Here is a 24,910-nt window from a genome sequence, read left to right as displayed (position 1 = left end):
ATTACCTCAAAGAGAATAAATAAATGTGACATTGATGGGAATTGCTAAATTTAATTTCTCATACATCTAAAAGCTATCTTGTGTTTCCTTCCTTATATTTATTTTTTAATATGCAGAAAAATATTAGAATACCACAGGAGGATTGGAGGGATATATAAGAAAAATTATATGTAGTATCAACACTAATATATTGACTTATTCAGTTACAAAGGACATATTAGAATTTATTATGTATTATGTTCTAGGTGCTGCAAATTTAGCTACAAACAAAACAGATGAAAATGCCTGTCCTTATGAAGCCTATATTTTAAAAGAGTCAATAAACATAAATAAATGTAGAATACATATTAGAAGATGGCAAATACTCTGACTAAAAATGAAGAGGAAAGTGATGTTCTCTAATAAGGAGACCACTGAACAGAGACCTGAAGTAAGAGGTAGAAGATATTTGAGCCTCAGATGCAAAAGTGCCCAGGCAGATGGAATATTACATACAAAAATATTTTTTTATATAAGGAGTTCCTTTGATAAAAGAGTTTTGATAAGATAGCTTACAGGCTGGCATGGTCACCCACCCTAAAATTTTAGATGTAGAGTCAGATGATTCAAATCACTCACCAGTAAATAAAAGTAAAGTACATTCAGTGCTCACATCAAGTTGAAGATTTTGGGGAAGGGAAGAGCTCACGTAGGAGTCTGAAGAGCAAGCTGTGAAAGCAACAAAAATGGACTTTAACTTGGACTTTAACTTAACTCATCTGTTAAGTTCCCATGCTTGGAGAAGCTAATGTCAGCTCATCATGTGATACTCAATTTGTACAATAAATTATGAACCTGAAAAATAAAAGGGGGCAGGCTGGGTGGCTCAGCAGTTTAGCACTGCCTGCAGCCCGGGGTGTGATCCTGGAGACTGGGGATCGAGTCCCAAGTCGGGCTCCCTGCATGGAGCCTGCTTCTCCTCTGCCTGTGTCTCTGCCTCTCTCTCTCACTCTCCAAAAAAAAAAAAAAAAAAAAAAAAAGAAAGAAAAGAAAAAAAAAAAAGAAAAAAAAAGAGGAACTCTGCTAATAGCTTTACATATATTAAAAAAAAAAAAAAGAATAGGAAGTGGTGAGAGTTAGCTTCAGATTTTTACTGTGAGTAGGGAATGAAATTGGAATGAGATTTCTCATGTGGTCTAGATGGACTGTGCTGTTTGAAATGCCCACCATCCTCCAGGGGCAGAAAGTACTCATAAGTGGGTCCTTCTAAGTCACAAAGATGGAGAAGTGACCGGGTGTTAAGACTGAAGAGGGAAAAAAAAAGGAGTGAAGAGGGAGACAGGAAGCCTACTTAGGGTCAAACATCAATGACAGAGTAATGTTCTTTATTATAGGAGTGAAGAGGGAAAACAAAAAAGGAGTGAAGAGGCAGACAGGAAGCCTAGTTAGGGTCAAACATCAACGACAGAGTAATGTTCTCTATTACAGGAAATCAATCTAATTTCAAAGCAGGTATAAAATACTTTATTAACATAATATCTTAAAAAGTATTTTAAAAAGATTTATAAGTACTGTAGAATAGTGAATGAAAAGATATTTGTTACATAAAAATATTGCCAATAAAATGGTAGGAATACTAGCAGTTTGGATTAATGAACAAAACTGCTTAGTGTTTTCATGTTTCAAACTGTTTTGCATTTTTAACAATTCAATTTAATTTATGTCCAATTTTTTATATATTTTTCTCTTTAACACCTGATATCCAAATTAACCTCTAGTACCTCTCAAATAATGAGAAATAATATAAAAGTAAATGAATACATGTATTTACAGATATGTAAAGTTTTCAGAAAATTTTACAGATATTTGGTAAAGAAGTCACCAAACTAAGGCTAAATCCAATATGCCTCCTGTTTTTATAAATAAACTTATAATGAAATGCAGACAGGCCCATTTGTTGAAGTATTGCCTGTACTACTTTTGTGCTACAATCATTCAGTTGAACAGTTATGACAGAGACCTTATGATGTTCAAAGCTTAAAATATTTACTATCTGGCCCTTTACAAAAAAAGTTTGCCTAGTCCTAATCCAGTTTTATTAATTTGATATTTTCCATTAATTTATAATGGTGTATAAGTGTAATCTTCATGACATACAGAATATTAAAGAACTCACAACTTTGTAAAAGTCATGTAAATAGATATAGGGATTTTACATTAGAATGTTCAGGGAAGGCTGACAGTAAAATACATATTATAGTTTAAAGAGAAAACAACAACAACCAAGATCACATCACAATCAAAACCCATTTTTAAATCAAAACATTAATTACTTCATGGTACTTAGCCGACTTGCCCCATGTCCAGATGTAGAAAAATGGATAACCATTAATATTATCAAAAGAGTTCCTTTGTCCTAAGAGCAAATGTTTATTAAAACCAATACTTTTGATAGTCATAGATGTTTAGACAGCTTTTCTTATCTAATTTTGTATTTGTCTGAGCCTGCTCTGCTGCTAACTGCACTTTAGAATGACTGACCTTGGGAAATAAGAGCCAAGAAAATAGTAAGCAGTAATAGTGTCATTTATGATTAAACTTCAAAAACCTATATATCAGGTAACTCAGCTTCCTCCATATCAAAAATTTCTGGTCAACCTTACCTTAATCATTGCCAATCTTTCTGTAAATCATCTCACTCTGTCTCTCTGTCTCTGTATCTCTATTTCTTTCTCTCATTCCATCCTTCTCTCTCTTCTTCCTTCTCTCCTCTTTCTCCTTCTCATTCTGCTACCTCTCCTTTTTTTTCCTTCTCTATCTTTCCACTATTTCTTTCTCTTTTCCAACACTACCTCTTTTTTCACCTTCTTTGCTAATCCTGGAAGTACTGGAATCAGTACTACAGGGGCCCCAGCATTTTAGAAACTAAAAGATAACTAAAAAGTAATCATGCTTCAAACTATAGTCCTCATGATGCTCATACTGAATATGAATTAAATTCTGGTTGATCCCAGTCATTTCTGGGATATTACGATCCGTCCCTCACACACACACACACACACACACACACACACACAAACCTAGAAAAAACCACACAAAACATTTTAGTAAGAAAATGGAAAATGATTATCACTGAAACTACATCCACAGCCTGGTCTCCTCTCTACTCCCATTTACCTCCATATCACACAAGAAATCACAGCCTCCACCATTAAGGTAATTCGTAACCTATCTTCTTCCTTGATTCTATAAACTGCACAGCAAATGCCATTCATAATATTGACTATATAATTTAATATTGATATTAATATTTAAATCTTAAGTTTTGTGTTTTTAATTTGCAAGTGTGTATCCAGACTTTCATTATGCATATATATATATATATATAATATTATATATATTATATAAGCTCCTATAAGGCACATGTTGTGCTTCCTCTTCTCATGCCTTTGTCCCTAGCTCCAAGTTCAATGACCTAAGTGATTTGTTTAATTTAAAAAATGCATTCCAAGAGATCTAATGATATGAAAAGACTGTTAAAACATTCCACATGATGAACTATATGATCCCTTGTGATAACATAAGGATGTGAAAACAGAAACCGAGAAATCTGAAAAGGATGACTTCATAGACACATACATCAGGGAGTCAGCATGTGGAGTGTTCATCAGAGTTGCCATGTGAAGATACGAAAGATGTCCCTTTCTATAATCCCTTGTACACAGATTGGGACATAGACTAGGATATTTCTTTTATCACTTTCTGAAAAATGTTCAAATATTATCAGTTATCTCCCTATCCTTTACTGCAAATTGAGTGTTAATCATAAATCTTGTTTGTTTTTGCTTTTTAAAGAAATATGAGCTTTCAGTCTTTTAGTCTATTATTCAAGTAAACTTAAGCAAGGCCACAGCAGTCATCTGGGTAGTTCCATTTAGGTATTTTTCAAGCTGGATCATTCAGGTCAAATACAAATGTTTTTCAATCATGCAGGTTTTTTTTTTTTCCCTTTCTCGATTTAATTTCCTCATCATTCCACTTCACATTGCCTATGTAAATTAAGCTGTCGTGCTGTAAACCACAGTTCCCCCTTGTCTATTTTCTCAGTAACAGCTTCAAAGTACTAAAAAGCTAAAATAGCTACAAAAGAACAATTAATTTGAGCAAAATCACAGAGGCGCTGTAGGTATTAAAAACACTACAATAAGGCTTTTATCAGCCAGCTAAACTGCACAGCATTAAGCTCAAAACTAATAGGGCTGAACATGCAGCACAATGATGAGGATGATAAAGGAATTTCAAGGACATGCAGAGAATTGGGGTAACGTGACTTAGAAATGATGCAGTTATTTCAAATAAACATCTACATAAGTACATATGAAAAATGCTGATCTGTTGGGAAAGGCAGGTTTAGACCAGTAAGTAAAATTTCATCTATTTTTGGAGAAACTTACATTTTTATGGAAATGACTGTTGATGATTTTGATACGTTCCCTGAGGTTGCTCAACATACACCTGTAGATTGGCGACTGGCTGAAAATTTGATATTTAAAAACTCAAATCTCTGAATTGTAAAAAAAATAATAATGGCATCTTATATCTAAAACTGCCTGAATGTTAACATTAAAACATAATCAGGAGTGTCACCACCTCCTGTGGTAAACAGAAATGGAAAAAATTATTTTACTTTTTAAAGATTTTTTAAATTTTTTTTATTCATAGAGACACAGAGAGAGAGAGAGGCAGAGACACAAGCAGAGGGAGAAGCAGGCTCCATGCAGGGAGCCCGATGGGGGACTCGATCCCGGGTCTCCAGGATCAGGTCCTGGGCTGAAGGCGCCGCTAAACCGCTGAGCTACCTGGGCTGCCCGAAACGGAAACAATTATTTTAATCATTAATTGTTTATTTAATGGCTGCCCTTCATACAAAATTGTGTTAGGTTCTGTGGGCTGGAAAAGAAGTTAAGCTATTGCTGTAATTTCCAAGTAAACACATTAAATGCTTCCAGAACTAGATAGAGAAGAATGAATTTCTAATTGTTAAGTAAATACAGTGGATGCAACAAGACCTAGAGGGAGGATAATATGGGAAGATACACCTTTATTTATTTTGCAACCAGATATATCTATATTTAAATCCCAGGCCCTCCATTAATGTACTGTGAGATTTTTATGCCACTTATTCTTTCTGTTCCAGTTTAAGTTTCTAAACTGGAAAATGGAGGAGAATAAGACATACCTCACAGAGCTGTTATAAGGCCGAAATAAGAAAAATACTTTAACTGTGTAGCACATGGTCAGCGTTCTGGGAATATATGCTTAGTTTATCTTTTTTTTTTTAATTTTTAAAATGATTTTATTTATTTACTTGAGAGAGAGAGAGAGAGAGAGAGAGAGAGAGAGAGCGCATGAGCAGGGGAAGGGTCGGAGAGAGAGAGAGAGAAGCAAACTCCTCCGCTGAGCCACGAGCCCAGGTGAGGGCACAGACCCCAGAACCCTGAACTAAAGGCAGATGCTCAACAGATTGAGCCACTCAGGAGCCCCAGTGCTTAGTTATCTTTAACAAAGATATCCACATACAACAAATACATGCCTACTATGCTTACTATAATTCATAGAATTAAAAATATTAATTTTTTTGGAAGTAATCATTTGGTCTAATGTATTTAATTTACAGATGTGAACGTTGATATTCAACAGCTGACATCTGAGATTTCCTCTGAAAAGGAATACCATGTACAGAGTGCCCTATAAAGAACCAATAAATGTTGTAATGTGTTTTGGAATATTAGATCCTAGACTCCACCGCTGAACATAAGAGAATACTACTAGCCCGTTTTTTTAGTTGTTCCTTCTTATTCCAATGTCATACTTCAAGAAAATCTAAATTACTTATTGCATAGATTTGCATGCTTTCATTATAATGTGGCCACACGTCAAATATTCATTTGCATATAATTCATAACTTAATATAAATAAGAGTTCCAAGTTTATTTAGACTGATTTATGTAAAACACAATGAGAATTATGAAAAGCAATTTGTCTAACATTAGCTCTTCAATATCAGAAAATTTTTTTTTTAAATGCAAGATATTTACACCCAGAGATTGTAGAAAACTCACTGCTTACTTTGTGGTAACTATATTATGCTAATTCAATGTATATTAAGAGAAATTTTACCAGTGCTTATTATTATCAAACTGTGATGTGCAGTTAGGAAATATTTCCAAGCAAATGGAAATAATTAACAGTGGTCTTATTTTCACACATTTTTCTGGATATACAGTTTAAGCTTTTCTACTTCACATTTTACTTTATAAATTCCCAAACCTGCCAAAATGATGAAAAAAAAAAAAAAAAACCATATAGATAACACTTTCACTCACATTCACACATTTTTCCTCTTGTTCTATTTCTCTGTTGAATTATTTGAAACCTTTTGTAAATATCCTTTGACCTCACTCCCAAATGCTGAAGCATTTAAATTATATATGACTTTATAAGGAAATTTATCATTGATTCAATAATATTATCTAATAAAGAAAGCATAGTCAAAGTATCTTTTGGAGCCGGTGTTAAATTCACATAGAAAGTTTTGCTCTGTACATACGTTTTTCCAAACCTATGAGTGTCACAGATACACTACATTTATACCCTTGAAATGTACAATCTTAACACTATGTAATGTAAGGTTTGTTTCAGATTTCAGTTATTACAGCTTATTATGATATTTTCTAAAATGACATTTTATAAAGAGAAGTGAATCTTGAACTGATCGCCCCATTTTATAATTCAAGGAAATATAAAGATGTACAATGCAAGTGTGAATAAAACAGAAAATAGCATGCTATACTAGTCATATACATCTTTAATAGAGATCATTAAATTAATTTAAAATCAGAATTTGAAATTCTGTACTCTAAAGTATAGAAAAAGTTTCTTGTATTCTTATATGGATATTTTGATAGTAATACCAAAAAACAATACTTAAATAATATTGAATTTATCCTTATAGGATTATAAATATACAAAATAGATTCTATTATTAAGATAACTTGAATCTTGATGGTAGAGCAGGAGGCTAGGCATCAGTGGGTGGTTATTGAAAGTACTAATACTTTATATATATATATATGTATATATATACAAATATATATATATATTTGTCCTATACATTTCATCAACTAAATATTAGAGACATTTACTTAATGCAGTACAATATTCAGCATCCAACTACAGAAGAGATTTGTTTTTATTACCAGAACATTTGCCAACATATTTACTTGATTTTTTAAATGTATATGTTCAATCAATAAATACTGAGCGTCATCCTTGTTCATTACATGAAACCAGGTGATGGAGGGTATACGAATATGAGTTAGACATCTTAACTATTCTTAAGATGCAAAAATCTCATAAAAGAAAAGAAAACAGAATCAAAATGTATTAAGTAGTTGAGACAGAATGAATCTATGTTACTTCTGGGAACAAATTTCTTCAGTTTGTTAGTGTCATAGTTTTATCATAGAAAAGATAAATAGAGTATTTGTTCAATGTGAAAATACCATGATCCAGAGAAGATCCAAAATGGTAATTTCCCTAACATTCATTTTTCAGATCTTGTTGTATAATTTCTAACTACACAATGAATTGCAAATGCAGTAAAATTGATATTCTTATTTTTTAAGATGTTACTTACTTATTCATGTGAGACAGAGAGAGGCAGAGACAGAGGAAGAGGTAGAAGTAGGCCCCCGACTGGGGAGCCTGATGTGGGACTTGATCCCAGCACCCCAGGATCATGAGCTGAGCTGAAGGCAGATGTAACCACTGAGCTACCCAGGGGCCCTGATATTTTTATTGTTAACAAACATTTAAAGCATAGATATTATGTATTGATTTAATATTTACTAAACTCTACTCTGTTTTAAGGTATCTTCTATATATTGTGGGTAAAATGTAAGTCTTAGTTGCTTTAGTTAGAAAGCCACACTTGTCAAGCCTTGGCAGGATGAGAATGATAAAGGGCGATCCTGAGACTCTTCAGTAGTCTGTTTGATAAACTGGTACATGGAGATTGTTATTTTTTAAATGGACTTAGAGAATTACTTATAAGAATATAAATGTTGAAATTGATGCTGTATTCTATTTTCTCTGCCAACCCATTAGTTCAGTGGAAAACAAAAAAGAGACTTCATGAATCTTGATTCTGACAGAAAGGTAAATGATTAAAACCTATTCAGTTTGTCGGATGAATTTTCAAAATTGTTGATACACTGATAATTAAAGCTATATATTAGTTGTATTATATTTTTCCATAACTCTCCTACAGCAGCTGGAAGATATTAGTTTAGTGTGGAGCCATTTAAAATGAGTCTTTTATTTTATTTCCAAGTGTTAGTTTGGAACATAAAAGGTAAAGGGAAATTGTATGCTTCTATTAACTGTAGGAACAAAATATTGAAAGATTGGAGTTCAGGGAAATGAACACAATAGAGAAGCTATAGGAAATTATGAATGAAACATAGAAAGTAAACTGTAATTAAGCTTCTGAAGCTTTTCAATAAAAAACAAAAATATATGAGTGGAGGAGCATGGCCTTTGTTTTCCAGTTACAGCCTGTCATTCATTTCTCTTAGTCTGTTATCACATGACCCATTTAGTGACAGTAATTCCTGCACTGTTTGGGGCCAGCGATACTGAGCTAAGAGGAAAGCAAACGAGACCAGTTGGAGTTACAACAGCCTTTTCCAGACCAAGGGCGGGGCAACTGATGGAGAATAGGGTACACCTTAGCGTCAAAGGTAGGACAGGAAGCAAGAGAAGTTGGATGCATTTCTTGGACTGCACAAGTGAGTCCCCTTTTCTGATTAGGGTTTATGAATGTCTTTCTCATTAAGAAAATTTATTATTGATTGACTGATTGATTAATTGATTTTGCTACACATTATTCATTTTCCTGATGGCAAGGAAACCAGAGGAGCTTTCTTATAGAGACACTTTGAATTGCCTGAGAGCATTACAGATAACTTAGTGGACACATCAATAGAAAAGAATATACTGGAGATATTCAGTGTTCTCAGTCTTAGCATAACGTGTTAATCTCTTGCAGTTTGGTTGCAACTACAATTTTAATTAAAAATTTAAAAATGTCATACTCGTATATTCCTTGGTGTGTTACTGATCCAGATGCAAAGCTGAACAAATATATATGAATAAGATGATACTAAGTTTTAGAGAGAAAGTGACTAAAAAGGGCATAAAACTTGAAAAGAGAAAAAGAATTTTGTGTGAAAATAGAATAGACATTATTAAATAAGAAAAGATTTAGGGGTGCTTGGATGGCTCAGTTGGTTAGGCATCTGCCTTCGGCTCAGGTGGTGACCCTGGGGTCCTGGGATAGAGTCCCACATTGAGGTCCCTGCTTCTGCCCCTCCCCTCTGCTAGTCCTCTCTTTCTGCCCCAATTAAATAAATAAAATTAAAAAAAAAATTCATAACATGGAAGTGTTACTGTCATTATTATCCTTATATTTTTCTGTTTCTTTTTACTTCCACACATACAAAGACAACAAAGGCAATAGAATAAACCACATGGATTTTCAGATCATTAGTTTCCTCTCCTCTAAACCAGGGAAAAATGATGTAATTATATTCATCATATATAAGAACCTACCTGGTGTTTGGCTTACTAGGGTTCCATATAATTTGGTTTCCTTTCTTTGAAAGTGTTGAAAATTACTCCCTGTAATATTCAATGAAAAACCTAATACAAGGCCAGGCAATAAAATGGATTCAAATAAATGTATGGAGAAAAAAAATATTGTACACACAATATTAACACAAAACAAGCAATATAAAACTAAACACTAAATTTATGGCTCCTATAGTAGTAGAAGTATAATGCAGGAGTAATTAAAATAGCACAAGGCAACATATAATTAAATAGTGATACTTATTAAATCTAGCAGTAAATAGTTGTATAATTACTTGTTTAAGGAGGTCAAAGAAAATGGAGAATAATGGCAATTCTATTGGTCAGGAAATATTTAATGGAGATGGCAGGTCTTAAGCTTGAAGAAATGACCCAGTGGGACAAAGATCATTGGGAGAAGAAACCAGCTTTATGAACGAAAGGTCAAAGTATGTCTCCCCAAAACAAAAACACATATACAAGATGCATTGGCTATGTAGCACCCAGTCAGGAATGGTTTCATTATTTCTCTATTCACAAATGGTATGACTTGTAATAATAATCAGATGAAATCATAAAAATGTATATATGTAAAGACATTACATTCATATTTTCTTGACATAAAGTTTTATAAATTTTCATTTATAATTACTTGTTCCATATGTTTTCCAAAACATTTATTTTCTTGCCTGAACTTGACATTAATCCTTCAATTTGGGGGTCCCCACCTTAAACAGAATAGCATTATCAAGGTGTAGCTTTAGAATGACTCATCCACAGACAGGAACTTTGGAATTCCTATTTTTTTTTTTTTTGTATTTTGTAGATATCCCATTATATTTTGTATATTTTAGAAATTTGTAAGTTAGACAATAGTGTCACAAACTTCATCACTCAGCTTTCACAATTACTAGTAGTTTGAAAATTTTCCTTCAGTTACAGCAATTATTATTTTTATTTTTTTTAATATTTTTATTTATTTATTTATTTGACAGAGAGAGAGCAGAAGCAGGGTGAGTGGCAGGCAGAGGGAGAGGGAGAAGCTGGCTTCCTGCTGAGCAGAAAGCCTGATTTGGGGCTCCATCTCAAGACCCTGGGCTTATGACTTGAGTGGAAGGCAAACACTTACCCAACTGAGCCACCCAGGCTCCCGTATTACAGTTATTTTTTTTTTTTAATTTTTATTTATTTATGATAGTCACAGAGAGAGAGAGAGAGAGAGGCAGAGACACAGGCGGAGGGAGAAGCAGGCTCCATGCACCGGGAGCCCGACGTGGGATTCGATCCCGGGTCTCCAGGATCGCGCCCTGGGCCAAAGGCAGGCACTAAACCGCTGCGCCACCCAGGGATCCCTACAGTTATTTATTTATTTGCTGTTTTAGTCCTAAAATAAATCCTAGATACAGTTTAATTTTGTGCACACACATTACAGCATTCACCTTCAACAAAATCACACTTTTAAAAAACAATCTCACAAGTTACTGCATTTAATATAATTGACAATATTTGCTCAATGCTATCTTAAATTTTGATTCTGCTCAAATTTCCCTTTTGTAAAATTTACCTTTGTAAAAATTTACCTTTGTAAAAATTTACCTTTTTTGCACTTGATATTTATTTATTTTTTTTTTAAAGATTCATCTATTTATTTATTTATTCATGACAGACACAGAGAGAGAGGCAGAGACACAGGCAGAGGGAGAAGCAGGCTCCATGCAGGGAGCCTGATGTGGGACTAGATCCTGCATCTCCAGGATCACACCCTGGGCTGAAGGCAGCGCTAAATTGCTGAGCCACCCAGGCTGTCCTGCACTTGATATTGATTTGATTAAGCAAATCAATATTATATTTCCTTATTCAGCTTTTTGTCAGCTTGTTGAGATATACTACAAAATTGTAAGATACTTGAAATGTACTGCGTGATGATATCATATACATGTGCATTGTGACAGGAGTTAATTGACACATCATCACCTCACAGATTAACGTAATTTTTCTTTTTCAGTGAGAACATTTAAGTTCTACTCTCTTAGAAAAATTTAATTATAAAATACAGTGTTATCAACTATAGTGACTTTTTTTTAAGATTCCACATATAAGTGTTAGCATGCAGTATGTGTCTTTCTCTCCCTAGCTTATTTCACTTGACATAATATCCTCCAGATTCATCTATATTGTTGCAAGTGACAGGATTTCCTTATTTTAAAGCCTGAACAATATTCCATTATATACATACATAATATATGTATCTCACATTGATATATTTTATTATATATATTAAATGTGTATATATATTCCATTTTACATAGAGAATATGTGTATATCACATATATTTACTTTTCATATATTGTGATATATTAATAATGTTAATATAATAGATATTAAATATGGATATGTACATAGATAATCATTTTTGATCCTTTTATTTATTAATGGACACCTGTTATTTTCATAAGTTGGCAATTTGAATAATGCTGTAGTGAATATGGGAGTTCAGATATATCTTTGATAATATGGAATTAACCTCCATACTATCTTTTTATAGTGACTGTACCAATTTACATTACAACTAACAGTACATAAGAGTTTCCTATTCTCCACGTCATCCCAGCGTTTATCTATTTTTCCTTTTTTTTTTTTCTATCTTTTCAATAGTAGCTCTTCTAGCAGGTTTGAGGTGATATCATGATGATTTTCCTGATTAGTGATATTGAGCATCTTTTCAAGTACCTGTTGGCCAATTATAGCTCTTCTTTGGACCCACCCAATGTCATTTCATATATTTCTTCTCTCCTTTATTCTAAAACAGATTTCCTTCTCCTTAGCTTTTAATACTATTTATTGGTTGAAGATATTGGATAATTTGTCCTGTAGCATCTGGCTGATTTCAACTTTATGGTGTTTTCTAACATGTACCTTTATCTTTTATATTTCTAACACACTGTTATTTAATATGGAGGCCTTATTAATATTAAATTTCTTTTTTGGGTAAAAATACTTCATGTTAACAGTTTTGTGTATGTTGTGCTGCAGCAAATCAGGTGGTCTATAGTGTCTGATTTTCTAAATTTACTTTAAGTTTGATCAGCGAGTTCTGATGTGGTCATATTGATTCATTCATTTTTCTCTATCACAACATTTCCAACTTGTTTTGCTTAACTAGTGATGTGTTTTATATAGGTTACTTATTTCACTAGGGATTGCAAATGATGATTTTCTAATTTTATCAACATTTCTGCAGTTATTTCTTTTAGTCTTTAAGAACTCTCATTGATCAGTTATAGTTACCCTGAAATTGAATTGTACAGGAAATACCATATCAATGCTTGGTTAGATTTGTGCATTTATTTTTTTGGAATAACTAATTGCATGTGTTTCAATGATTTACAGTCAATATTCTGTTTGATGCTCCAATTGTCTTACACTTAGCCAGTGACTATCCTTCCAAGTTGGAGCCCAGGTTCTTTTAGGAACATTGATATTTTCAATGCTTTCTGGCAAAACAAAATGCCTGGGACATCCTATATATTTACTGCCCCGGATGTAGATTTATCCATTTCTCCAAAGAGCTCTTGTTCTTTTAATCACATTTAGAGATCACAATCTGAAGACTCCATGTGTTCACTGCTACTGGTTTGTCGTGAATATTGAAAAAGAAAAAGCAAGGAAATAATTACTATTTAGAAAAATAGAAAAAAATCATATGTTTGTATATTTTTTCTAATGCTTAGAAAAATCATTAAGTCTAAGTTTCATTAATTTCTTCTATTTTTATTCTATTTATTTCGCTTACACACAAAATCTTTTCTCCTAATGACTTCTACATCATTCCTTATTTGCTTTAACCTGTATTTATATCTAATATTTCAAAATACCATTGTTCTTACTAAAATGAAGACTATGATGCAGTTTAAGATTGTTTTGATCATTTTTCTACTGTAAATCGCAGTAAGAATACAGAGTCATTGATGTAATTTTTATCTGTGTTGTTGTAGCACCAGTTTTATTTAAAAGTTACATTCTTTGGTTTCAATTTACCTTTGACTTTTAGTTACTATGGTAAAGGATTGTTTTAGAAATCAACCTGGTGAAGGCAGAGTTTTTCCCATATGGGATTAGAAATTTATCTCAGGTATGGATTTTTCTTTGTGGTTTTCAATTCTTTTTCCAGCATCACTGTGTATAGACAAACAGAAACAACTAATTCATAGCCATCGTGTTCCATGCAACATTACCTCTGACCAGAGAACACTTAAAAGATAGAGGGCAGCAATGAAATTGAGTTCATGGAATTCTCTACTCCTAGCACATACTCCAACATCCAGAAACAGAGTAGTGAAATGGTCTACTGACAGCTCAGTGATGATACCAGTCAGGAGACAACTCCTTGTGTGGCTGGCCTTAAACCAGTGCCTTAAGCTGCTGCCAAGCATTTGATGTCATTTCCTACTGCCTGAATGCAGGGCTTTTCTTCTTCATCTCTTCACCCTGCCTCTATCACTGTAGATCTTGTAGATCACCTAGTTATAAAGTAGTTTGGGAAACTCATTTACATACAGAGATACTTGAGCACATTATGTCACTAGATTTATTGAAATTATTTTTTTTTTTCCTATTGCCATCTTAATTGCTCTGTTTCCGTGGAGAGATTTGGAGAAATTTAGAAACACGAATGACCATTTTTCCCACCTGCTCACTTATTTTTTAAACTACAGTGGTACATTACTCATTCAGATCTGGCTTTCAATCCTAAATGTCATCAGATCTTTTGTCTCACATTTCTTTAGGAAAGTATTCCTGAAAAATTTTTTGATTTGGAGCCAGCAGGACAGGTTTTGATTTCTGTCTAGGTGACTTATTTGATGTGAGAATTTGAATAATGTACTTAATTTTCAGAAACTTCAACTATCTTTTCTGAAAAAGTGATAATCCTACTTACCTTAGACAGTAAGGAATAAAATAATGTCCGGGCAGCCCGGGTGGTTCAGCGGTTTAGCTCCACCTTCAGCCCAGGGCGTGATCCTGGAGATGGGGTATCAAGTCCCACGTTGGGCACCCTGCATGGAGCCTGCTCCCTCTGCCTGTGTCTCTGCCTCTCTCTCTCTCTCTGTGTCTCACATCAATAAATAAATAAAACCAAAAACAAAAAAAAAAAAAAAAAAGGAAAGAAAAAAAAGAAAAGAAAAAAAGAAAAGAAAACATTAAAAAAAAAGATTAATTTCTTAGGCACAATGTTGAGACATGGATATTTTCCCTTTTCCCCATTGTGATTTAATTTTCTGTTTTCTTACATTTCAATAGTTGAAGACATCAATTAACAAACAATTTCTATTTTTCTTTGTAAACACTGCACCTTGGGAGTAAATTCCTTAAGAGAAAAATTGTCTAGCATCCAAAGATATTGAAGGAAGCACATTGGTTTATTTCTTTTCAATAAAATGTTTACCAAATGTATATTGTCATAGCAATTCCATCAAGAAACTTCTGACAGCAAGCCATCAAAAAACCTAACCACATTGGCTAAAGAGATCGGTTTCATTAAAAATATTGATCACTCATGTCTTCCAAAGTACTTATGCTGATTTGTCAGACATATTCAGTTTAAAAATAGTGAAAAAAATAGTAGTGTTATATATGTAATATATGTTTGTAGCAGATATGTGTAGTACTTGACTTTAAAATATAAATTCCTAGAAATTGAGGACCGTGTTGTGTCTATTTTGTGTATCACTCCTAACATATTGTGAGAGATCAATAAATATTAAACCAACATATTGTGCTTCCACAAAACTAGACATGAATTCAGAAAGTGACAATAGAAGCACTGGGCAAAATATCTCATTTGGAACTAACCATATAAAGAGGCAATAGGGAACAGATTAAAGGGCACTGTGGTCTCATTCCACAAGTTTAGTTGGAAAATAGACCAGAGAATATGGGAATATGTGATTGTATAGCTTTCCTATAGGCTCATCCCTTCTAGGCTCCACGGGGTTTTACAACAGTATCTTTCCTCTTCACTGCAGATCTGTGATGCTCACACATTGACAGCAGTTAGTTCTTCTACTTATTGAACTAAAATTTTAGTGTGACAGTTGTTCCCTCAATGACTAATGAAGAGTCAGAAAAACATAAACCACATTCAATTCAGTTCTACACAACCTTGGGTTGATTATTTTCAAGATGATAGTAGAGAAGTTAAAGTAAATGAAGCACATAGTCCATATTTTCTTTAAACAGTATTTTATAGATTCTTTCACTTAGTAAAGCTGTATCTTTAGTCTTGAACCGCATTCAGGTGCACCTTATATGGTCTCATTTGTCACATATCAGCAGGCAAACAGAGCGTTTAAAAATTACTATGATCTATGCTTTGTGTTTTCATAATATAACATTTTTACTTTTAGCACTGTAGAAAATATTAAAATATTACAAACACAGTATTTAGTCTTTTCAATTCTCTGCAGGAAGAACAGGTATTGTTTTTCTCAATAGAGAGATGAAAATCTGACCCTAAGAAAAATTATGTAATTTGCATAAGCTCATTAGCAAGAGGCCAGGCCAGAACTTGGGCCTCTGGGCTCTACTCTGCCACATATTTTTAAAGTGATACACTGGTTGAATTCATTAGTACTGAGTTGTGTATTGAGTGCCCACTATGTGTCAAGAAGGGCTACTCTGCTAAAAACGGTAGAAAAGGTCACTTCCTTCCTGAGCTCTGTAACCTAATGAAACATCTATACAAATAAATGAAGTAATAACACAATGTGTTAAGTGCAATAAAAGCAATACAGAGTGTGAGATACAGGACACCAGAGACAGACTGTGGTCATAGGGCTGCCAGACTAAGAAAAAACAAAAACAAGATACCAGGTAAATCTAAATTTCAATTAACCAGCATTTTCTGTTTGCATGTTTATGTCCTATGTAATATTTGTAACACTCAAAACATTGTTTAACTGAAGTTCATATTCAACTGAGCATCCAGTGTTTTACCCTGACCAGCTTCTTTCAGAAGTGACATTTGACCTAGGACCTGAATAAACTAAAGAGCTAACTATACAAAGATTCAAACAAAGAACATTCCCTTAGAAAATCAGCTAAGTTCTGAATCCAGAAGGCTCTTGAGAAACCTGAAGAAGCCAGTATGTCTTGATTTTGGTGAATGAGGGTGATAACAGTGCAAGATGAGGCTGAAGAGGTAAACAGAAGCCAGAAATATAGAGTCCTCTGGGTAAGGGATATGGACTATATTCTTAGTACTTCATATTAAGAGATTGTAAATTAGAAAGGCGATGACTGACTTTTGCTTTAAAAAAAAGACCCTTCTGGCTTCTGTGTAGAAAAGAGGTTGAAGATGGGAGCAAAAACTAAAGCAGGGTGCATGATGGGAGATTATTTTCAAGGTTCAGGGAGAAAATCTTGGCTTGAATTCAGGGATGATGGTACGCACAGAGAAGTAGATGGATTTGAATTTGACCCTTCTGTTAGAACCCAGAAGGCATGCTCATAGATTCGATATGAGGGATGAAAATGGGATGAATTAAGAACCCCTAGGTTTTGGACTCTGGTGTATAGTGACGGAATTCCCTGCGATTAAGCAGAATGTATAAAGAAAAACTCAGGGATAGGTGTTGATAATCAAATGATCTTTTTTTTTTTTAAGATTTTATTTATTTATTCATGAGAGACACAGACAGAGAGAGAGGCAGAGACACAGGCAGAGAGAGAAGCAGGCTCCATGCAGGGAGCCTGACGTGGGACTCGATCCACGTCTCCAGGATCACGCCCTGAGCCAAAGGCAGCGCTAAACCGCTGAGCCACCCAGGCTGCCTCAAATGATCTATTTTCGGCATAAGTTTGAGAGGTCTGCTAGATTTTAAAATGGAGATGCCAAATCAATGATTGATTCTTATCCAAGAAAACAGAATGAAAGTCCTCAATGAGAGTGACATTTAGAGCAAGATCTGAGAAAATATCACAAAGAAAAAGGACATGTAGAGAAAATCCAAAGTTTCATAACTAAGGTCTGAAAAATTTAAAGGAGTAAAAATCAGCACAGAAAATGAGAAGGAGGTCCTATAATGTTAGGTCACAGAAGCTAAGAAGAACAATGTTTTATAAAGAGTAGGATGACCGATCACCTTTTTCTGAATATACTGCTGAGACTTACAGTGGGTTCAAGACAAGCGTACACATCTGATTTGGTCAAATGGCACTCACACTGAGAAAAAGAGCTCTTCAAAAGTATTAACTGAAAAATTCAAACTTGATCTCTAGCTATTTTGGAACTGAAATTTGTGTTTGTTGAAACAGTTTATGTTGCTATTTGTGGGGGATTCAAGCATTAGAAACTCTCTAATATATTAAGATGAGTGGAGGTATTCCTCTTCTAAAATACTGTTCCCTATTTACTTCCTTATCAAGCATTTATTTTGCGTCTATTATATACAATAACTAATTTAATTTTCCGGATAAAAAGAAGTTGCTAATATATTTCTTAATCTCAGGAATGAAAGTAGAAGAAATGGAAAAGTCTGTAACAAACTGTACAACAGTACCATTTTATAAGGGCTAAAATAGAAAAGTTAATAAAGTTGTACAAAATTTTGTTTGGGATATTTGGTGAATGTACATTTGAACCAAAACACCAAATAATATGCCAATCCTTGAATTTCAATTAAAGGAGTACTTTCCAAATGATTGGTCCTTCTTGCTGATCCCTAGAAGCTGAAGCTGGTGAATCACTTGGTAAAAAATCAGTATTGTTGCATATCCTACTTTGTCTTTTGGCATTCACAAGGAAAGATTAGTGCTACATTATTAAAGTGGTTGATGTTAACTTCATCCTAAAAGTTCCTTATTTCAGTGTAGATTGCAGAATACTATGAGAGGAGGCTTAAAATACATTAAATCTATCAATTATAATGTTGACTGCAATATACTGAAACTATTTTTGATCTGAACGATCCAAGCACATTTTCTATACTTTGTTAGTTTAATCTTGTCAAATTCACTGAAAAACAATCAAAACGAGATGTGTTTTTATCCTTTAAGAGTGAATCCATGGCATTGCGCTTTATATATCAATCTATATTTGTACCTTCCCTGGAGACAAGGAGAGCTCATCTTTGTGCTCCTGATGCGTATTTATGCTTCATTGTTTTGTATCCAATTAAAATGTATTATACATTTCACAGAAAAGTAATTTGTTTTGTGGTTATATCTGTGAAAAAAGTATGTGTTTAATCTTTCCATAATGCTTAATTGGAGGAAGTTACTTAGAGAAAGTAGCCTTAAAAAAAAGGAGTTTGGATGGATGAAAATACCATTACTGAGGTTTTGTAAATTTTTTTTAAATTTTTTTTATTTATTTATGATAGTCACAGAGAGAGAGAGAGAGAGAGGCAGAGACACAGGCAGAGGGAGAAGCAGGCTCCATGCACCGGGAGCCTGACGTGGGATTCGATCCCGGGTCTCCAGGATCGCGCCCTGGGCCAAAGGCAGGCGCTAAACCACTGCGCCACCCAGGGATCCCATTACTGAGGTTTTGAAGGGAATGAAATGCTATGTCAAATCATGTCGAGGAAAAAATTCTCAAATTCAAAAACACTACATATGTAATTCTCTCAAAAATTGATTTAATGTCTCCATAGCTTTGAAAATATCATCCTTATCCAACAGTCTTCAAAAAGAGTTATCAGTGGAGCTTTTCTTAGTTTATGATAACAGCATAACTAATGACTATTCTGGAGAATTAGCGGTATTGCTGACAAAAAATGAAGAGATTAATTATAGTAATATGAATAGTTTCTATACTTTTTCCATAAATAATTTGTACAAAACCATGAAAACTTATAATGTGATCATTATCACACCCAAATGTCCATATTTGTGGTTGTTCATGTAAACAAGGAAATAGTAATATAACTCTTCCAAAACATCTTCAATTGATTAGCTGTGTCATTGGAGTAAATTTTGGGTTCCAATTCTAATATTTAAAAAAGAGAAAAAAAATTGGTTCTAATTAAAAAATTACTACTACTACTACTACTTCTACTACTACTACCAATTAACCTAGTATTTATTGAACACTTACAACGTTCCTAATCACTTAGCATGCATTATATCATTAATGTTTACAATATTCATATGTGTTAGGTAAAATATTTTCCTCATTCTTATGAAAACTTGCCCAGGGAGTTTAATGTAACAGCTTAGTGTTGTCAGTGAGTGGTGGGATCAAAATTCAACAAATGCTGATGTGTCTTTAGGCATCTTTAGTCTTGTACCAAATAGTGTACCATGACACCTTTTTCTTTCTGTACATTTTTTTCCTAGAGTTATTTACTTCAATTTTCATTTCTTGGGTATTTTATATTGCTATTTATAATTCTTCCAAACTCTCTATCAGAATAGAATTTCCCACATGGCAAAGCACATCAGGTGATGTATCAGTTCCAATTAATTTTCTTTCCTGGAGTCTGTCCTCTTGGCACTTTCTATTCTTTTGCCCCTATTTGTACTCTAGTTCTGTAGGCCAATGGTACAGCTGGCTCTCCTCTTACTGATCTTCTTTGGATCAATTTTCTCCATTTTGCTAGAAAGTGGCTTCCAGAAAAGTATGGATAATGATTTGCATAAATGGTACATTTTTGAGATATTGTAAGCTTGAATGTATTTCCATTTTACCATCATTTTTAATTGAAATTTTTACTGATAAAGAAACCCAGTTGAAATTATTTTTCTTTAGAATTTTGAAGGCATTGTGCCTTTGACATCTCACTTCTGATAGTTCTGTTGGGGAATCAATTGCCATGTTAACACAATTGTTTACATGTATTTATCTTCTTTTCCCCCCTCATTTTAGCCTCTTCACATTATCTTCACTTTTCAGAAGTGAGAAAATATGTATTGGAAGACAATGCTCTGTGAATATTTTTACATTGATCATGATTTGCTGAACAAGGATTGCTAATGACCAAGGTTAAAAGTATGCTTGAATGGCAAACATGCATTGCACATTAGAAATTGCCTATTTCTAAAAAAATAATAAAAAAATAAAATAAAAGAAAAGAAATTGCCTATTTCTTTGATAGGATTTAAAGTCTTCTCTGTCCTGAAGCTCTTTCTTCAGATTACAGAGATGAGGTAAAGGTAGAGATTTTCTCCTTTTTCTAGAGAGGAATTGTTTATATTTCAAAGCAAAGAATTTCTTACTCTTCTCTCTCTCTCAATCTCCTCAGATGTAGGAGAGCTAGATATCTCTTAATCCTGTACAAGCTACAAGAATTTGGAGTTTTTGTTTTGTTTTGTTTTTTTGTTTTTTGTTTTCTTGTGATGCAACCCTATAGCATATGCAGACTAGAACAGGCCCTATCCCTTGAATCATTCTTTGGGGAATTGGGGTGTGGGGAACTGGTATTTTGATGCTACTCTGCTACCATGACTAATAAAAGGTTCAAACTCTCACCTGGACATTGCAGGTTGACTAACATTTAAGTGGGTAAAATCTTAGATCTTCACAATCTCAGGTGCAAAAACATGTTCAATGTGAGTCATTTGTTCATTATTTGTTCAAGAGACCCTCAATCTAGAAATCTATTTCATTTAGTCTAAGATACTTCCTTTTATTGACTTTTGATGACTCACTTTCCTCTGTTTTCTCTGTTCTCTCTTTCTGGGATTTCTATTACTTATAAGTTAGAGCAGACTCCACTTTTCTTATTTTTCTTTCTTTTCAATTTTCCATGTTTTGTTTTTGATGTTGAGATTGCTATAATTCCTTCAGTATGACGTATATTTAATGTTCTAAGCAATATAAAAAAAACAAGATTTTTATATTTTGACTCGATTTTAAAGCAGTTTCTTTTATGTCCTGTGTCTTTTAAATATAATTAATTATTGTTTCATGAGTAAAAATACCTCACCATTTTGAATATATTATATTCTCAGATATTATAATATCTAACTTTTTACTCAAGAACTTCTTTTTCTTGTTTGATAATGTTTCTCACTGTCATTCCTCAAATCCAAATATTTTTGCAATGTCTACTCATATAAAATTTTGAGGCACTAAATAGCTAATGATAAACATTGTGGAAATATGAGGATAGGCCAGGGACTTGCCAATTGTTAGGATTTCTTGGCAGGGAATTCCCAAATGTGAGCCTGTGCTAGTCTTTTCTCTGGGACCATTTAGTTGCTAACTGAGGTGAAGTGATGGAAGGGAGTGGATGCTGATGTGTGACTATCATCATCCTAAAACTGAGCACCCCAGGGAGGTTGGAGATTTTAATCATTCAATGTAAAGATTTTCATTTAACCCCACTCTTTCAGATTTTGCTTTTACTGTGCTCCTCTGTGACTGAGATCCCAGAGTCTGGGCCCTTCTAGCTAAGTTTCTTTGTAGAATAAGCTAAACATTGAGAATAGTCAGTTTGCCCCATATTTAGAAGATAGCATGGAGTTGACATGGGGAATATAACATGTTTTTTTTTTTTCCTTACACAGGCTTTCTAACAAATTCTCTGTTTCAGTCATGCCTTCATTCTCTCCTTCCTACTTATCAGGCACATCCAAAGCCTTAGGATTTGTGGTCTTCAATAGAGAAACTCATATTTCTTCTTCTTAGAATTCATTTGTTCTGGTCTGGTGTTCAGCTTATTTTTCTGCTAATTTCTTCATGTTATTATCACCCTTCAAAATATTAGTCATCTATTTTTTTTATTCTCTTATACTTTTTTTATCCTACTTTTTTGAAGTAGGATAATATTTTTTTTTCAAAAAGATTTTTATTTTAAAAATTTTAATATTTTGTTTCAACTCAGGTTGAGCTGAGTTTCAGGAGGGAATATATCTAAAATATGTGTTCAATTCCCTATGTTAATTTGGAAATCCAAATTCACTTTTTGTTTCAAGTTAAACAAGTATATATTTTGTTTACTGTTACCTTGAGTTCTATATTAAGCTTTTTTATCTTAGTTTTTATACTAGCCATTATCTACTATGTCCTAAACAATAGCCATAAATCTGATTAAAATATCATTAAAAAAAGTCTAATTACTCAATAATCTGAATAGTCTATTCATTTATTGAGTCAACTATTCAGTGAATGCTTGAACTAAATGAGTTAATAAGAAAGCGAGGCTTCCTACTGCCTGTGAGAGCACATTCAATGAGGAAGCCAGGGATCCCTGGGTGGCGCAGCGGTTTGGCGCCTGCCTTTGGCCCAGGGCGCGATCCTGGAGACCCGGGATCGAATCCCACGTCAGGCTCCCGGTGCATGGAGCCTGCTTCTCCCTCTGCCTGTGTCTCTGCCTCTCTCTCTCTCTCTGTGACTATCATAAATAAATAAAATTAAAAAAAAAAAAAAGTTAAAAAAAAAAAAAAAAATGAGGAAGCCAGGTATTAAACAATAGGCCTTATTATTAACCACAATAACTATTTTTATATAAATCATCATATGCTTTAACTATAATTTATATAGTGTATAAGATGGTTATACATTCTATATAGAATGTAGAAGAGGAAAGAAGGTTTAGAAATGCTAGACACAGTACGAGAAAGGCAAGTTGAAGTATTAACTGACAGTCTGCCTAAGCCTTATTTAGAGGTTGGTATCTGAGCAAGGACCTTAGGAAGGTAATGGAAAAAATCAAATGGATATTTAGTAAAGAAATGAATATGTAAACAAAGATACCAGTGCAGTAATGTGTCTCCCAACTGTTATGTTCAAGGAATAGCTAGGAACCTTGTTGGAACAGGATGCAACAAATACTGGCATGAATTTCAATATGCACCCAAGGCATTATGTACATTATAAATGGATTTTGAATTTTATAAACTGAAGACTTCAGTAGTTCACTGTATTACGGAATTCACTTTTTGTTCTTTCTGTTATTCTGCTGAACATAACTGAATGTTTATTCCTACAAGTATTTTTTTTACTGATTTTATTTATATATTCATGAGACAGAGAGACAGAGAGAGAGAGAGAGAGCAGAGACACAGGCAGAGGGAGTAGCAGGCTCCATGCAGGGAGCCCGATGTGGAACTTGATCCCTGGACTCCAGGATCATGCCCTGGGCATGAAGGCAGGTGTTAAACCACTGAGCCACCCAGTGATCTCTTTTTCCTATATATATAAAAGCTGTATTTGTGTTAATTTTCTGGATTTTTGCCCCCAAGAATATTGCACTGTTTCCTCTCAAGCCTGCCTATCATAAATGTACCTTTTCCTTGTAGTTTTAGTTCTGTATTTCATGCTGTAAATGACTATGTTTCACTGTTTTTTTTTTAAGTTTATTTATTTATTTTTTTAGTAATCTCTACAGCCAATGTGGGGCTTGAACTCATGACCCCGAGATCAAAAGTTGCATACTCTTCTGACTGAACCAGCCAGTTGCCCTATCTCTCACTTTTTTACTTTGTTTCAGAAATAACTGACACAAATTAAAAATACATTAAATGAATAAGATATCTCCATAAATTTTTAGGGAAGGAATTATGATCGTATCCAAAATACTCTAATAATTTTTACCAATAATTTTATCAACAAAATTAGTTGCACCATGAAAACAACTTTTATATGAGCAATAAATAAGTTGGAAGTAAACAAGTCTATCGCAAAAATGTAATATAATGGATATGGCATTTTTGCAACTAAAGGAAGAACTTAATATTGATTTGGTGGAGGAGGGTTGTGAGAGACACATTCCTTGGAAGGTGATATAGAATCAGATGAGCAATTTTCAGGCAGGCAGGCAGGCAGGCAACCTTTATGCCTTGAAGTCTTATACTCAAACTGCTCTTAAAAATAAATGTATAATGCCAAAACATCTTTAAGTGAGGATAGAATGGGGTGGGGTGAGATAGAATGGGGTGAAATACAAAGTATTTCAAAATATATGGAAATAGAATCTGGGCCTCAGTGAAGATTCATAAAAGATGCTACCTCTTTATCCCACGTGTTGGGATGAGAAAACCATTTTGGGTCCATGTAAATATGGTACAGGGTTCAGTTTATTCTTTCTGATATTCCCTGACCAGAAATAGCTGAGTCAAGTGAAGTATCAAATATATGTATTCACCTGAAACAGTCAGGTCAAAATCACGACTTCTTATAATTATTTAGTAAACTCGATGGCAAAAAAATAATTCACTCTGTGAAAGGTAGTATAAGTTTTTCAGGTCCATTTTGACAAGAATGAATAAAGCCATCATTAAGTGAATAAGA

General features: G+C 33.8%; 1 long non-coding RNA gene across 13 annotated transcripts in view; it reads left to right on the top strand.

Moving 5' to 3' along the window:
* Positions 1–24,910, top strand: part of LOC140621448 (uncharacterized) — a 179,459-nt gene that overhangs the window by 51,116 nt on the left and 103,433 nt on the right. For 3 of the 13 annotated variants that reach the window (XR_012021135.1, XR_012021137.1, XR_012021140.1), the window contains exon 3: positions 8,149–8,199. The exons of 5 other annotated variants lie outside the window; for them this stretch is intronic. This is a non-coding gene — a long non-coding RNA (uncharacterized lncRNA). Of the gene's footprint in view, positions 1–245; positions 431–1,373; positions 1,490–5,656; positions 5,771–8,148; positions 8,200–20,542; positions 20,562–24,910 lie in introns of those variants that run through there. 5 more of the 13 variants (XR_012021132.1, XR_012021134.1, XR_012021141.1 and 2 more) reach the window with 5 other exon arrangements.

This window comes from Canis lupus, chromosome 30, assembly GCF_048164855.1.
Source record: "Canis lupus baileyi chromosome 30, mCanLup2.hap1, whole genome shotgun sequence".
Classification (NCBI taxonomy): Eukaryota; Metazoa; Chordata; class Mammalia; order Carnivora; family Canidae; genus Canis; species Canis lupus.
This window is presented reverse-complemented; position numbering and strand designations above follow the sequence as displayed.